Source organism: Ctenopharyngodon idella, chromosome 22, assembly GCF_019924925.1.
Source record: "Ctenopharyngodon idella isolate HZGC_01 chromosome 22, HZGC01, whole genome shotgun sequence".
Classification (NCBI taxonomy): domain Eukaryota; kingdom Metazoa; phylum Chordata; class Actinopteri; order Cypriniformes; family Xenocyprididae; genus Ctenopharyngodon; species Ctenopharyngodon idella.
This window is the reverse complement of record NC_067241.1, coordinates 17,901,464-17,919,932: the sequence shown is the minus strand read 5'-3', so window position 1 is coordinate 17,919,932 and position 18,469 is coordinate 17,901,464. Positions and strand designations below refer to the sequence as shown.

At 35.6% G+C, this 18,469-nt stretch overlaps 1 protein-coding gene and 1 long non-coding RNA gene across 2 annotated transcripts in view; one reads left to right on the top strand and one right to left on the bottom strand.

The window, feature by feature from the left end:
• The window catches only part of LOC127505138 (uncharacterized), a 162,748-nt gene that overhangs the window by 30,902 nt on the left and 113,377 nt on the right, over positions 1–18,469 (bottom strand). The gene's annotated exons all lie outside the window — the stretch shown is intronic.
• Positions 2,719–18,446, top strand: LOC127505153 (uncharacterized). Its single transcript, XR_007927593.1, has 3 exons — positions 2,719–2,863; positions 13,130–13,465; positions 15,497–18,446. It is a non-coding gene; the product is annotated as an uncharacterized LOC127505153 (long non-coding RNA).

The following is an 18,469-nucleotide window of genomic DNA, read 5'->3' as shown; positions in this document are numbered from 1 at the left end:
CCAATCACATTTTTGAGGGCCTAAACATGCTCGAAAACTCATAAAACTTTGCACAAGTGTCAGAAGTGGTGAAAATTTACATCTGATATGGGTTTCAGAATTAGTTGTGGCAAAATGGCTCAATAGCGCCACCTGCAAAATTTCAATCAAGCGCCCTTCGTGCTCTGTTTCACGTACAGGTATGAAATTCGGTACACAGATGTAACAGCCCAATACCTACAAAAAAGCCACTGGGTGCAAAATCTGAAAACCCAATAATTTGGAAGAGGGGAAAAGGGGAAGACAAAAAACAAGTGAAGGAAAAAGAATTGCTGGAAAGAGAGGAAGAAAGGGATGCTATTAACTCTCCCTTCACATTAGAGGGATTGAAAAGATCCATCTGTAAATCAGGACTAACTGCTCCGGGAAAAGATCAAATCTGCTATACCATGTTGGACCATATGTCAGATGTAGCGTTAGAGGTCATTTTACATTTATATAACAAGGTTTGGCAGGAAGGGAAATTACCAGGAAGTTGGAAACAAGCAGTTATAGTACCCATCAAGAAAACAGGAAAAGATCCATCTACTTATAGACCAATAGCATTGACATCCCACATGTGTAAAGTAATGGAACGTATGATTACAGAAAGATTAACATATTATTTGGAAGCAAGGAATCTTAGGTCAAAATATCAAAGTGGATTTAGAAAAGGTAGGGGAACAATGGATCTGAGAGAAACAGAGGTGAGGAAGGCACAAGTGAATAAAGAGGTAGTGATAGCAGTATATTTTGATTTGGAAAAAGCTTATGATTTACTATGGTAAGAGGGATTATTAATTAAAATGAAAAGATTAGGAATATCTGGAAATATGTTTAGATGGGTGAAGGAATTTTTGTATGGACGCTCGATAGAGGTGAAAGTGGGAAAAACCTTTTCAGAAATCTGTTTGGTGGTGTTATTAGTCCTTTGTTGTTTTCAATAATAATTGATGATGTGTATAATAATATTGGGCAAGGTTTAGGGAGATCTGTTTGCAGACGATGGGGCACTGTGGAAAAGAGGTAGGAATGTTGAATATGTTGTGAAACAGTTGCAAGAAACAATTAAAATAGTGGAGCAGTGGTCCTCGGAATGGGGATTTAAATTTTCTGTGGAAAAAAACAAAAACGCTTTTCTTTACAAGGAAGAAAATTGAAGCAGAGGTCCAACTGTATTTATATGGCAAGGAGCTGGAAAGGATGGACTCATTCAAATTTTTAGGAGTGTGGTTTGATGCGAGGCTCACATGGAATGTTCATATTGATAATATTGTGACTAAGTGTAAAAAGGTTTTAAATGTGATGAGATGTTTGGTGGGAACAGAGTGGGGAGCTGATAGGTCTGCTTTGAAAACTATATATATAGGTTTAATAAGATCAGTTATGGACTATGGGTGTGTGGTATATGGGTCGGCTTCTAAAACCTTGTTGAAAAAATTGGATGTAATTCAAGCACAAGCATTAAGGATATTTAGTGGGGCTTTTAAAACAACATCTGTGCCAGTGTTGCAGGTAGAAATGCGGGAAATGCCATTGGCGTTAAGGAGACAGCAAATTATGATGACATATTGGGTGAATTTACAAGGCCATAGTAACTATCCTGCAATAAGTGCTATTGAGCCATGCTGGGAACATGGAAAAAGGCAAACAAAGAGCTTTGGTTGGGTTGTTAGAAAGAAGGCAAGTGAAATGGGTATACTGGATAGGAATTATACTCCAACTGTAGTTCTGCCGGCTATACCACCTTGGTTATTGCTACAGCCAGAGATAGATCTTAGCCTCCTTGAATTGATAAGAGATGAACATGGGGGAAATTATACAATTTTTAATTCATACATAAGAAGAAATTTCTACGGTTATTTACAAATTTATACAGATGGTTCTAAAGACTCTACGACAGGTAGAACAGCAGCAGCAGTAATAATCCCTGAGTTAATGTTGACTGTGTGGAAAGTGACTTACTGATGATATATCTGTCTTTGCATGTGAAATGATGGCCATGGTTAATGCATTGCAATGGGTAGAGGAGGTAAGGCCAGAGAGAGTGGTAATTGCATCAGATTCATGAGCAGCATTTGTAGCACTCCTGGAAAGAAGTGTAAAAGAATTAAAGAAAGAATGCTGGTGTGATGGCTTCACATGTCTGCATTTACTGCGAATGAAATCAATGAGAGCATATGCACACAACAACAACTCAGTACATTACATATTCAACACATGTATGACCTCTCTTGTATAGTAATAACTGGCTATAACATGAACAACTTGAAACACTTTTCATACTCAGCTTTTACAATTACCAAAATGACACTCAAGGTCAAGGTACCATTTATTGTCTCCCTTAGGAGAAATTTGTCTTGGATGAGAGAACTGCTGCACATCAGCCCACCCAAACATTTCATACATACATCAATTCCACATAAAGCACTCTGATCTCCAAAAAAACAAAAACAAAAAAAAAACACAAGATTAATGAATAGAATTTGAGAATTATAACTTATTTCTTTTTTTTTTTTACTCATTTTATTATTTCCTTCTTAACAGTTGGCTGTTTGTGTAGAATAGATCATTAGACCACACTCAAGATCAGTCCACACTCCAACCGCCAATAAAAACAAGAAGTAGAAGATGATGTTGATGAGGAGGAGGAGGAGAATGATGATGATGATTCCTATCGACTCTCGTGGATGTCGGGAATCGGTGTCGAGCACCCCTATTCACGTGACAATGAAGCATTTTTTTTTGGACTGACGCAATTACTCCTGTCTGCATGAGCAAAGTGCATCATTTTGCAAGAACAGCCACGATGAACTGGTTTTTCCAACCTTCCTCGCTTCCACAAGTAAGTAAAATATATTTACATCAGAGAGTATGAATCTGTTATTTAGATATGACTCTTTATAACTAACATACTAAATATTTAACAAATATTAAACACATTGCGTTGTTAAACAAATAGTGTACAATTGATAGTTTTCAAGAATTGTCACGCCCTGAGGGGAACGCCGCAAAACGTGCTGTGATCGAAATCACCCCCTATACCCTCATTCACTATTCCCTACATTAGTCCACTAATATAGTCCACTTGAAGGAGTGAATGAAACGAGTGAGTGAATTCGGACACTGAGTGCACCGGAAGGGCTGCCGATTTCGCATAGTTTGTGCTTGTTGTTTAAAAATCATTTAAAATGTAGCAAACTGGCAGCTCCAGTAGTAATGAATATTTATGCAAAACTCTGCCATGAAAACTAGCATGTACAAACCTTAATTAAACGATTTAATGATCAATTAAAAAGGAAATTATACCTGTATGAAATTATACTGGACCAGAGCGGTTTGGAAAATGAATGATGATTGATTCAGCTGCGGGCGCCATCTCCTGGCGAGACGCGGGAATTCATTCAGCACCCGCGACTCTCACAGGGCATTATGGGTATTCTCTAGCCGTTGAGCGTGCATCGGTTGTACACTTGTTATTGCAGTGCATTGTGGGATTGAATGAGTGCACTCAACATCGTCCACTATGGTTTCGGACACCACTACAAATGGCTGTCCCCTCAAATAGTGCCCTATTTAAGGGTATAGGGGGCGATTTCGGACACAGCCATGGCTTTCTTCCCTTGACCGTCAGTCATTTTTACCGGGTTTGTAGTAGGATCTAATGTAGTAACACAGTAATATTAAAAGACCAAATTCAATATACACCATATTGACTGCATACTTCGTACAGGCAAACAAATGAACAGAATATTAATGCAACACGAGGTTTCTCGTTAAGCGTTTTTTTTCCCCATTGAAAACCATTATGGTGCGTTCACACCAGACGCGAATGAAGCGTTAAGCGCGAGTGATTTACATGTTAAGTCAATGCAAAGACGCGAATAGACATCCTGCGGCGTGATTCGCGCGAATGAGGCGGCGCAAATAGAGCGTTTCAGGCGTTTGACGCGCGTAACGCGTGATTCGCGCGAGTTGAAAAATCTGAACTTTGGCGAAAATTCGCGCCGCGTTAACCAATCAGGAGCTTGCTCTAGCAGTGACGACGTAGCGTGAGGAGGCAGAAATCCGAAACAACATGGAGGACAAAATCATCCTCGCTGTACGATACATCTTTGTACTTTTTTAGAAACAGGAATAAAAAGTTATATATATTTATATATTTATGTTTATTCTTATTTTGTTTATGCATTATATAATCATTATTTGTTCATTGCTTATGTAATGGCCAACCAGATAGCACACCAACCTTGAATCAACGTTGAATCAATGTTAATGCATTAACCAAATTATCATTGAATCAATGTTGAATTTTAAATTGATTTTTCATCAGGTTTGCACCTGTTATTTCAATGATGAAAAATAGATCAAGATGGTTGTAAAATCAATGTTTTTCAACCTTAATTAAATCACCTATTTAACATTGAATTAACGTGGAAACAATATCAAATCAATCTTGCTTTATGTATAGCAAGATTCTAAGCCAGTTAAATGTCTATTTCTACTCATTTCAATCAGAGACAATGTAAGGGCTGCAGTTAATATGGTTTTAATGAAAAATTAACAACTTCCTTCCGTTTACATACAAATGTATTTATTTATAACCACACACTGTTTAAACAGAAATTAACATCACATTCAGGAAAAACAAGTGGCTGTAAAAATGGCATTTCATGGTGACTAAAACAAATAGACCTGGTTTCACAGACAGGGCTTAGGCTAAGCCAGGATCAGACCTTAGTTCAATTATTTAAGTAGCTTTTATAAACATGCCTTAGAAAAGTGTTTATCTTGAGACAAAACAATGGCAGTGACATATTTTAACATATGTTTTCAGTTAAAACAGTTCAGACATGCATTTTAGTCTGGGACTAGGTTTAAGCCTTGTCTGTGAAAGGGGTTAAGTAGGCTAGTAAAGAAAAAATACATTATTGAGACTAAACAATAGCACAGACAAATTTTAAGATGTCAGTGCAAGTTACTTTCAGTTAAAACAGCTCAAACATGCATTTTAGCAACAATTATTACAAAACAGATATTTTTCAGAGAAAAACAACACAAAAATCACATGCATTTGGGATGGCATAAAGGGGAGTTAATGAACATCTGGTTTGGATAATTCCAAGTCTAAAGTTTGTTAAAGAGGATAACATGCAAGTCAATAAACAACACAGATTTTACTCATATCCAACATTAGTAATTCATTAACAACTATATCAGTTTTTATATAGAAATTACTTACGATGTATTGCAAAGTGTCCTCGTTTGTCAAACAACATTGAAAAGCTTTAGGTCCTAAGAGGAGAAACATTAGTGGTCGAAAGTTGTTTGCTAAGTCAATTAATTAGTTGTGCAAATACTACTATTATAATCTACTATTTCTACTAAAATCATGATCATGATTTATACTAAAAATATCCTAAAATTTTTTCCTGGACGAAGCAAAACACCAAGTTAGGCAAATGTAACGTTAGCTCACAATGTCTTTACTTACAGATTTGGATCATCATTTTGGGCACATGGAATCAGAGCTAACATGTCAAAGACAAATAAAAGAACAGACAAATATTAATTTAAAAGTTTAACTTATCTCGCGCTGCATACACGGTAAAGGACGCATTCATTTTAAATTCGATTAATTACGATTCCGTTAGTATTCATGTTCACAAACAACGTTAATTAACTGTAAAACACACATTCAAAAGTTCAAGACGCTCGTGCGTCGTGACGTCAGAAAAACGTCTGGCGCGGGATCCTTAAAGTGCAGGTGTGATGTTTGAGTAGTTGTGAATTTACTGTTTAAGTTGAAAGAGTGTAACGTTATAATAATAATAATGTCCAGCTGGTTCATCTCACTGACTTACAACTGGTTGGAGTTTATCTACATACTTCAGTTGGCAGGAATTGTTTATTTATTAAATTTTTTAATTTATTTATTTATTTTTGTGGGACTAGACTAGAGGGAAGGGTCATGGGGAGCATGAATGCTAATGTGAATAAAGTGTTGAATGAGGGGACAGATGAATTGACATGGGGAAATGAAGCTGACCAAAAATCAACATTGATTCAATGTTCGTATTTTTCAACACTGAAAAGCATTGAAATATCAACGTTGATTCAATGTTGTCTCTTTCAACACTGAAAAGTATTGAAATTTCAACGTTGATTCAATATTATTTAGCATTGAATTTTCAGTCTCAACCAAAATGATGATTCTGATGGAATTTCAACATTAAATCAATGTCACCTTGCTATCTGGGCACTGCTTTGGCAATACTGTGTAAGTCATTCCAATAAAGCAAATTTGAACTGAATTGAGAGGGAGGGAGGCAGCGGGAGGCAGCGAGAGGGAGGGAAGGAGAGAGGCAGCAAGAGAGAGAGAGAGAGCGCGAGCGTTGAAGTGCATACCAGCAGCTGACATTATTACTTTGGGCTGCTCATAGTGAGGATCGCTAGCTTTTGTGTCACCGAATTATACTTGGGCTTTGACAAAAGATGATCACAGAAGCCTTGATCTTCATCGCTACAGGTATGTGGGCAGTTCTGTGTTAACATCATATGCAATGGATCTGAAACCCGGTATTAAACGGGCCTCAGGGATAAATTATGAAAGACCGTAGTACCGATAAGCTCCATAGTACCGACCCGTCACTGTTAAATTCGTTTACCTGGCGATCCATTACCATCAAATGCAGAATCTTAGCCGTTATGTGCCTGTCTGGAGACCCGTCATCCTATGCACTGACCTCACGACACGTGAAAGATTTTACCCCAGCTGATGCAAACAAAACTTCTGTGACGAACAGAAGCAAACAATTTGAATGTGGGTATGTTTAATGCACACGTCCTTCAGTCTATGTGAGTGGGTGCCCCTTAATGAAATTAATGTGTACAGGTGATGAGTGTTAAGGTAGTTAATTATCTAAAGAATGTTTGAGCACAGCTCTGGCTGATGTGCTGTGGAAGTTTTTGTGTGCGGGAGCTCTCACTTGTGGGGGAACGCTAAACGGCCGCTTGGGACAAATAGTGTTTCCGGCGGTGAAGATAGCAAGTTAGTGGAGGCAAATGTGTTAGATATTCAGGGTGGAACTGAAGCGGCAAACAATCTGCCTTGGGAACTGAGCAGAAAGACTATGCTGAACCTGATGGACTGATTCTTTGCATTGAGTGCAGGGTTCTAAATTAACTTTTTTTGTCAGAAAGCCTGTCCTAGGAACTAATGTTTTAGTTGTTGTTTCCTGTACGCACACCGGTAGAAGATGACTGTTAATCCATGTTTATGCTGCTATTATGCTCTGTGCAATGCGTTCATGCAATAACTTTAAGTAGGCTACTGTTATATCTTTATATCTTATTAGTATATGTTGTGCATGTGATTGGTGATTGCTGATGTTTATATTGTTCGAGTTTACCGTTTATTTTGGCCGTATCTAAATCTGCTGGGTCATCGCCATCCGCTCTAGTGTTACAAGCCGATACAGCGAATGTTTGTTTATACAATTGCTTACAACAGCATAATCAGTGTAGTACTGTATTTTTGTTAACTTTATTGTGATTATTAATAGACACATGTTGACTATATTTTTGGTACTATGTTACTGATTTCTGTAATTAGTGCAGTGAGACATACATGTTAGATGAGTATTATTGAAAATTTATTTCTCTTTATTTCCTTTGTAGACCATATAATATTACAGCTGCATACCTCAGATGCATATTCAAGATTGTAAATAAACACCTCATTATCAAGAATCTCTTCTTCACTCCTGATTCTCTGACCGGAATCTGATCCATATTTGGCCGCCTCAATCAGCTAAAAACTTAATTGTAGTGGGGCTTTGCTACATTTTTGATCACCAGCCAATGTGGCTGGTAACTTTCTAAAGTTACCAGCCAATCAGAATTTCCACTAGCCAAATTTTTTTCCAGTGAAAATAAGAGAAATTATGAGTGCCACTGAATGCATTTGATCATTTTATTAACATTGTTGGCATGAAAAACACATATAAAGTACAATGCATACAACAAAATACGCACAGAAAGTGCAAACATTTCATGTATCTATCATTTGAATCACATCATGGTCCTTTACTGCCTCAACTTTAAAATTATTAGTTTCCACCACGAAATTGCTCGTTTTGTTTTTTGTCTTTCGCGTACATGCTAAGGTGACCAGATTTCTGAAATGGAAACCAGGGACATTTCCTATTTGAGTGGTCAAAATATCACCGTAATCTCATTTGTTATTAACTATTAATAAAAAACGGGGACAATACATTTTTGAATGTTTTTGTTTTTTAATTGTTCACTCAGTTCAATTGAGTAATGGGGTAATTGACAACTCAATTTAATTGATTTGACCTAATGTGGTCTTTTCATTGAATTAACCTAAATGTTTAAGTACAGATAACTTAAAAGGTAAATATGGGTTCCCTATATTATTACATTAATAATTATTATGATTTAATTTTATTATTAGGATTTTTGGTCTGGTTTTAATACAGTTCACCAAAAAACTATTACACTATTAACCAAGCCTAACTAAAAAAAGTATTACACTATTTTGAAAAATCACATTACAAAATTAAAACAACATAAATATGAGATAAGATAAATAAAATGGCATTTAACAATTATTTTTAACATTACTGAATTTAATATTTTCATTTTCATGAGCTGTTTATAGGCTACTGTACAGAAATTACAACTTTTTAAACGTTTAACTATTATTTTGCATTTTAGACTCATTTTAAGCACTAAGTAAGTTGCAAGTGTATTATTATTTTATTATAATTGTTTTATTTATTCATATCTGAGTGTACCTTCACCTCGTTAAGACGTGTGGGTAAATTGATGCTTTGTGACTGAGGACGTTTAAATTGTCCAAATCAATCCCACACCCTGTTGAAGCCCTGTTATAAAACACATAACCATATTACTTTAATTTAACATGAATAGTTAGTATGTTACTACCTTAAAAGTTGAAACCAATAACGATGTTTCTTTTGATAAGTGATGATAATGGCGCTCTGGTCCAGGTAAACGTTCTTCGTGAAGTAGCAGCGTACATTAATATTTAGTACATTAGTACTAAAAAGAAGTAGTACATTAATATTTTAACAATTTACAAAAGATGAATCACTGTCTGGCCATCTGGGATTTTGGTATGGAGATAAACGTTATGATTATAATTTTTTGGTAACTTTCCTTCTGATGTACTGAAGCTGTTATATAATATCTAGCTTAATAAAAACATTTGTATTCTGCCTTTCAGCTGATAATAATACTTTGTTCTTTAGTCCCTTCCAGAAAACACCATTACATCACAATGTAACATAACATGTCTTTATTTTACATGTCATTTAAATTCAACATCACTGACCCTAAAGGCAGCAGGCATCATACAGATAACTATTTTTGAATAAGGTGATCAGATTTCTGAAATAAAAACTGGGGACATTTCCTATTTGAGTGGTCAAAATGTCACCAAAATCTCATCTATTTATTAAAAAACAGGGACAATTTTTGAAAAAGAAAATATTTTTGAATGTTTTGTTTTTAATTGTTGCAGGTTCCTTATAGGCTGTTATTACATTAATAATTATGTAGTAATAAATATTTAGTTTTATTATTAGGATTTTTGCTCTGGTTTTAATACAATTCACCAAAAAAAAAAATAAAACAAAAAAAAAACTTTTACACGATTAATACCACTGTAAAAGCAGTTCAAAACAAAACATGCCTATTATAACATTAGTATGACTTTACAAAAACACATTACATTACAAAAATAAAACATAAATATAAGAAGATAAATATAAAACAGCATTTAACAAATATTTTTTAACATTATTGAATGTAATATTTTAATTTTCACAAGCTGTTTTTAGCTACTGTAGCCTATACTACAGTAGCTAAAAACAGCTAGAAATTACAACTGTTTTAACTTTTAACTATTTTTAACTATTATTTTGCATTCTAGACTCATTTTAAGCAAAAAGTATGTGTATTTTTTTCATATCTGAGTGTACCTTCACTACGTAGTTAAAGGGTTAGTTCACCCAAAAATGAAAATAATGTCATTTATTACTCACCCGTAAGACCTTCGTTAATCTTCGGAACGCAAATTAAGATATTTTTGATGAAATCCGATGGCTCCGTGAGGCCTCCATAGCCAGCAATGACATTTCCTCTCTCAAGATCCATTAATGTACTAAAAACATATTTCAATCAGTTCATGTTAGTACAGTGGTTCAATATTAATATTATAAAGCGACGAGAATATTTTTGGTGCGCCAAAAAAACAAAATAACGACTTATATAGTGATGGCCGATTTCAAAACACTGCTTCTGGAAGCTTCGGAGCGTTATGAATCAGCGTGTCGAATCATGATTCAGATCACGTGTCAAACCGCCAAACTGCTGAAATCACGTAACTTTGGCACTCCGAACCGCTGATTCAACACGCTGATTCATAATGTCGCCGATTACGTTCCCATCCAATTTATTTCTTATAGTAATATGACCCGTTGCTTCTCACTGCCTGTATCCACTTTTGTGTCCTTAAACATTCGTTTTTTGGGGTCGACAGCTTATAAAAACTTAATTCTGGGTTTTTTAGCTTGTTTTCTGTACACCATGTCACACAGCAGCTTTTAGACATTGTTCTGTTTTTTGTAATAAGTCAGAAATGACAAGAAGGCAGCCTCACGCAATACAAAGTCATTGGAGACGGTTGGATTGTTTTCCCCCCACGGTGGGCGTGGTTTTCAGATTATACTAAATGCGCTCTGTCTCTATAGACCTTATGTAGCCCCGCCCCTTTTCAGCGCTGCGCTCATTGTCTTTTGACTTCCGGCTTGTATTTCCATAGCAATCTTATGTATTTATGAAAGAACTGCTCATTTTAAAATCTTCCAGGTCTACTGACATTTGTTAAGACATCTGCTTTAAACATTACAATGCTCATGATAACTTTCATTAACTCTACAACAGGTAAATCCACTTCACCAGCTAATTATTCTTCAACAGCGATGCCATAGAAATATACAGAGCTACCGCGAAAACGGAAGTTCAAAGACAATATTCTAAAGATGGCGGCGCGCTTCTCTGGGTTTTGAGGGGGGTAATTGAGAATGAATGGGGGAAAGTCACGTGAGAGGAGGCAATGTCTCCATCGCGCTATGACTGGATGTAATTGGTCATGATTGGATATGATTGCTTTGTGCGATAAATCCCGCCTCTTGTTGGCGTGCACGTTCCGCGCGTCAGTTTGAATGAACAAATGATGGCGTCAATAGGAATATTAATTGAAAAGTAAGTAAACAGATCACCCAGTTAGATATCACCGCTTTATGCTGAGTGTGCTGCGGGGGAAATGCACAGGCTAATACAATTTGGCTTGAACATGAGACATGCTTTATATTAAGGGCTTTAAAAATAACTCGTAAGATTTAGTTAAAACGTATGCCTATAAGCGGCTTGATGCCTATAAGATGGCCAGACAGTGATTCATCTTTTATAAATCGTTAAAATATTAATGTCTGTGATGCTGTGAGCACGGAGACTGTTGTGTAGACTGTAAGTATTTGAAATGTTTAACTTTAAAATGTTAAATGTTTAATATGAATAAATAGCGCTCATAAACGGCCGTGGAGATGCCATTCTCGAGTGAAACGAGTCGAGGCTTGGACCCAGTAACGGCGTTCCTTACGTCACGACTTAACAAGCGGATTCGCGCTGTTTAATGCTTTTGTGATGTGGTGTTTTCCTTAGCGCATAACTTACATTTCACAGGTATATTCTCCATCTGTAAATGTTAGAAAGTCATACAAATATTTCCATTTTGCTGTCAGGAGTGGGCAAGCCTTCTGCTAGCGAATTCTCCTCTAAACTTCATAGACTTCCGTGAACGAGCGCCGCCGCGCGCATTCGCGCCAAACAGACGGCGCTCAATAGAACGGGATCGCCATAATTCTGACTAAAATATACATTTTGATAAAATGTTTGTTGTTGAATAATAAATGTGCCATATGTAGAATTTTAAACCTACGATAGCAGCAACTAATATGTATATATGGCTAATTAGTCTGTGCTTTTGTTTTTATTAAAATTTTTAGTCTAGTGAATTTAACTTCTGCTTTAAAAAGCATTATTTTTATTTTTAGATTGTAATGTTACAATGTTAGAATGTAAAGTAACTTTCTCTTTTTTGCACGTAGGCATAGTGTGCCAGACTACATTACATTCCCTATTGTATTAAAAGTAAATACAGATTTATTTTTCTAAATCCAAATAGAAAAATGTAGAAAATACCGAGATATATACCGCATATCGCCATTTAGCCAAAAAAATACAGAGATGTGACTTTTTGGCCATATCGCCCAGCCCTACCTTGTATACTGACGACTGTCATTCAAGTAGGTCTAATCAATATATTTTAAAGTACTCTGATGATACTGTGTTAATAGCTTTATTAAATAACTCAGAGAGTCCATAACAGCACCTTCGGGTAAATAAATTAGTTTAGTGTTGTGATCACAATGCCCTAATATAAAAAATAACACCTGTTATTATATACAATGAGAACATCAGACAGGTAGAGACATGTAAGTACCTAGGAGTAATGATAGATAGTACATTTTCAGGGAAAGACCATATAGATATATTATCTGTAAAAAATCAGTGCAAAGGATCTACTTTTTTCACTGTCTGAGATCTTTTGGTGCAAGAAACCAAATTCTTTTATTATTTTTCATGTCTGTGATTATGAGTGTGTTGCAGTACTGTAATTCTGTATACATGTGTTTATCTGTCAGCCTAAAAACAGTTGATGAACCTACTTAAAATGTGCTTTAAAATAGTGGGTCACTCACTTCAAAAAGAATATGAATCATCTTATCACAAAAACCTTATAAGGTTAGCTAATAATATGGTCTCTGAACCAAATCATGTGTTGTATAATGAATTTGTACTTTTGCCATCTAATCAACGGTATAAGCTTCCAAGATATGATCAAAACAGACTAAAGCACTCTTTTGTACATCAAGCTGTATTGGAACTGAATAAAACTGTTGTAAAGTGTATAAATTCTTTCTTTCTTTCCAAACAGTCTCTGTGCACGTTTCTGGGTCGAAGTTGGAGGCAACAAATGGTCAAGATTTTGTCATACCCTTCGGAACTGTTAAACTGGAGAGAGTAGATGAAGTGAAAGTAATTTTTGAAGGAAAAGACCTGAAAAAATCTTTAATTGCAAGATACTGTTCCCATGTTTACACTGTTCCCAGCTGTACACCCAAGAAAACGGATGGAGTCTCGCTGCAAGTTGAAGAAAGAAATGTGTCCTTGATTCTTCAAGATGTCAACATCTCCAGATCAGGACTCTATAAAGCACAGGCCTTCTTTGGAAAGCAAGTGCGTGAGGTCATTGCCACACTTGTGGTCAACAGTGAGTATGTTATATCTGTTTGCCTGTAATGTACTACAATCAAGATTATGAGAGAGACTATATTAAAGGATTAGTTCGCTTTCAAATAAAATTTTCCTGATAATTTACTCAGCCGATACCAGACGAGAAAAAAATGGAACTGGCTCTGTGTTCGTTCCGTAAGTAGAATAGGGAAGCGTAGGACATACAGCGTAAGCTTTTTGAAGAATACAAAAAGCAGAAGCACTTGGAAGGCGATCATTTGTGTTTATAAAGCATATTGTGAGATATTCTGTGTGCAGTTAAATGGTTGGGACACCACTGGCCTAATTCTTCGGTCAGAAAGAACTGCAGCTACTCCAGAGTGAATGTGATTGATCTAATATTTATTGTGTGGCTATGCACATCAATGTGGTTTCTGTGAGAAGACAAAATGAGGATGATAAATATACAGGATAATATGACATGACCGAAAATACAGAGATAACTGTATAACTATACACTGATAAATTAAAATTATATAATCTTACAGTAAACCAGAGCTTATTGTAAAATGTGAGCGCTATACGCAGCTATATTATACAGACTGAGTTGCCGCTGCTAACAAGCGGTGTCAGATTACAAAGTGTGTACGCTGCTCTAGCACTTCCATGTGCTCTTTATATTATTACTAAAATGTCGATCAAACATTGGATAAATATTCTCATCATCAACATACATAACAAGCAACTCCCTTTCACACACGAATAAACATCTTAAATAATAAATAACCAGATGATTCGTCGCATGTGAGTATTGCCGCCATTGTGCGTATATTGACGCATTAATAATTCTGAGGTAAAATGAACTCAATTATGCTATAAAACGCTCTGAAACATATCTACAATAATAATAAATGCTGTTATTTACGGAGTTATCAACGCACAGCAATACCACACAAGGAAAAGCAGATTTTCATGGAATAAACAAAGCCAGGAAACTCCGTATAACTCGCTACTGCACGCTGCTGTCTGAACAAGTATAACTCGCGCATGCGTGATAAGGGAATTCCTACAGTAAAAGAAAAGTATTGTGCTGCCCTCTAGTGACAGAATAGGGAATTTTGTACACATATACAGTTGTATTTTTTTAGAAAATGACCGATCATTTCGCTAGATAAGACCCTTATTCCTCGTCTGGTATCGTTTAAAGCCCTTTGAAGCTGCACTGAAACTAATTTTGACCTTCAACCATTTGGAGACCATTGTAAGGAGAATAATCCTGGAATGTTTTCATCAAAAACCTTAATTTCTTTTCGAATGAAGAAAGAAAGAGATGGACATCTTGGATGACATGGGGGTGAGTAAATTATCAGGAAAATTTTATTTGAAAGTGAACTAATCCTTTAATGCTCATAACTGTGCTCATTAATTAATAAAATTTCTTACTTTTGCTGGAATGTAGAGTTACACAGAATATGATACATATTATATTTCAAACAGTACAATATCGTGATTTTGCTAATTTCTGTACTTTCGATACACTGCTATTCTGAAGTTCACCAAGCAATGTTATCAAAACTGATGCAAAACCAGCAAATGTGACCACAGAGGAATGAGATGGATCAAACAGACAAAACTCACTTTACACAATAATTGTGGGGACGATATAAAATAAGAGAATATTGTGAATAATGATATAATCTTAACGCTTGTGTGTATTTGTGTCTTTTACAACATGTTTTTGCAGTGTTGGCCATTGTAGGCAATTAATCACAGACATATCTGTAAACTAAAGCATGTGAACGTATGAATGGCCAATCAGATGTGTTTTGAATCCACTCAACTGCTGAATACTCTGGAGTTTGTTGAGAGCAAGCTCACTGAGTTCGGATTTGGACTGACTTTGAACAGTCAAAGATTAGAAAAGAGCAGAAGGTTGTCTGATAATTTGGCAGATAGTAATATTTGTTAAAGTAGGAACGGTCAGTAATGTTTTAAGGTGTTAGAGGATTATAAACTAAAACTCAAATGATCCTTAACTATTTGTTTCTGTTCCTGTTGTATCTTACAGAACCACTATTGTCCAATAGAGCACCACCACACACCTCCACCTCCATCTCCACCTCATCTGAACTTCAAGGGTTAATAAGAGCTGCAGCCAACATCATCACCATCATCATCACCATCATTTTTTGCTTCTTCTGACCTTTTAATATCAGGGTTCATACAGTCATGAAAAACCTGGAAAAGTCATGGAATTTTAAAATAGCAATTTCCTTTTAAAATAGATTTCCTTTTGCAGCATTGAGCATTGTAACCAATCACACATGTTTCTGTTGAGCGTGATGGCCAATCAGAGGCATTTAGGTTAGTCATCGCTGAAACTAAAAGTGTTGTTCAGTGCGCATGCTCTCTGACTGAAACTTGTGAATTCTCCAATCATAATTAACAAAGTGCAGGTTCAATATAACAGATTCATGTCGCAGTGTCGTCACCTTCCGTGATTTTAACAGGGGTGTTTGTGAGAGCGTTAAACTCGCGCTAGAACCAAGTACAGCTTCACGAGTGGTCACGTCCTGTGCTCCCTTTCTGTATACAGTTTATTCCAGGTAATATAATTTATTCATCAGTATGATAAGATAATGTGAATTCTTTATTGTCTAATGTGTAAAAAGCATTAAAATTATTCATAAACAGTTCTAAGATTGTTTTATCTTTTTAGCCAGAATATGACATGCAGTTTCCCCAAACACAAAAACATTTTATGTATCTATTAATAGAGTACCTCACGGATGACATGTTTTTGTAGGCAAAACCTGGAAGCGAGTTGCATTTTAGGACTTAGGCTCCGAAGTCAATGGGTTTTTTGAATGGGTTTTTGCTAAATCGCCTGAAATAAGGTCTGTGGTTAACAAAGCCTCTAAATATTTTCACTTTTTGATCTATGACATAAAACACACCAGTTATAACCCGCTTGTTATTTTTTTTTAAACCTTTATTGTGTCTTAAAAACGGCGGTTGCTAACAAATTGCTAAAAGGGACTACTTCCTTTGGCGGGGACTTTAGACGTCATCATGACAAACAGGACATTTGGACAGCATGAAAAAGTGAATAAGTATTCATACATAATCAGCGAGCATGTTTTTAAATAAAGTTGTTTTTTAAATAAAGTTTGAGGAAGCTTGGTGGTGGTGATGTTGATCCGCGACTATGGTGTGCTGTAGTTCGTTTATAGCCTACTGTTAGCTTTTTATATCTGACCACTTTATTTATGCTTCAAAATGTATAAATGTTGTGTTAACTTGTAAAGATTATCTTGATAGACAGAACGTGTAAGTGTCATAACACTTTGTTAAACACAGAGCTTATTTTTTGCGATTTTCCAAAAGTCTATGGGAAAAATGCATAGGCGTGCACTGCTAACTTTCGGGTTGGCCTACAAAAACACGTCATCCCTGAGGTACTCTATAAACATTAATAATCATTATTACAATATAAAGAATGTTAATTGACAATAATGACTCTGTAAAGAGTTCCTGTTAATTTTATAATTTATGAATAACATTAAACAGTTTAAATCTTCAGTTCCAGTGTACAGATGGCTTTTGTTAATGATAACATTTTATTGGTAACAGTCTATATAGGATTCAGATTGATTTAAGTAATTGGTTAAATTTAAGTATTTTTACATAAACAACAACACACAGGTAATCATAAAAATTGCACTTCTGAAGGTAAAAAATAAAATGCCCCTGGAAATCAACTGCAAGGTGTCCTTAATGGAAAAGTTAGTTTCTGACCCTGGCATGGGGTGACGTCTGGCAGTTGCAGTTTGTATAGGTGTAGGAATTTAGCAAATAAGCTTGACTGTTTTATTAATGATATCCAAGTTATTTTAAATAAGTTATTGTTCTAGTTGTCTTCAGTCAGAAGTGAGCAAAACTGTGATCTACGTGAAACAGATCTTAATAATAGGATAAAAGCGTTTTGGTCCCTGTTCTGTGCAGCATTTTAAATGGTGCTGAATGTGTTCATTTTGATTGATTGTCTACAAAAAACAGTGTCACTTGGACCAAAAAAGTAAAAAGAAATGGAGTAAAGAAGGAAATGAAACATTTAACCATCATTAATTCATCTTTTGTCACCATTAATTTTATTCAGCTCTGAGTGAAAAGTTAATGAATGAGGCAATATTGTAGTTCTGAATATATATCAGAATAATTTATCTGAATATATTAATTATTAGCTTTTTTGAATGTTTAAAATAATGTCAAAGATTGTGGTTTAAAAGTATAAACCTGTTCCTGTTCCCTCTAAAGCTCTTTTTCTTTCTGATCAAAACTTTTCTCACCTGAGCAAAAGACCTGTACCGCATACACACACACACACACAAATGCAGCCATGTAACTTTAATGTGCTATTTCTATATGATTTGACCCTTAATGTAACTTAGTGATAATAAATCATATTTTTGAAAACAAGCAGTTAATTCAGACGTCACTGTTCTGTGTCCATCATCCGTCATTTCCAACACTTAATCAAGTCACTCCTCTTTAAAGCATGATGATGTTTTATTTCACGTCTTTGTGTTTGCTTTGCCTCTTGTGTCGAGCTGTTTGGCTCCAGTGTTGCCAACTATTTTAAACGGAAAGTAGCTAAAGTCTGCTCAAAGTGTCACTAAATTGTCAGCACTGTTTAGCTCACATCATTCACTTTCTGTGAAACCTGTAAACTGCATTCACCGGTTCTAACTCTATAGTTGTTGACCAGAACACTGCAATTATTTCTCATTTACTAGATTATCTAATGTCTTGCTTCTCCACACATTTTGCATCTGTCCTCTGTGTGCCATTTTATTTTTTTTCTGCACAGCCGAGACATCAGAAATGACGCGTATCAGACTGAACATTGCTGAAATGTTTAAATTAAGCTTTGACTTCAGCACCTTTTTATTTGATTTGCTGGACGTCTTGTAATTGTGACTGTAATTGTCACTAATCTCAGTTTTCTGTTGTTTTCTTTACAGATCCTGTGTTCTCAAAA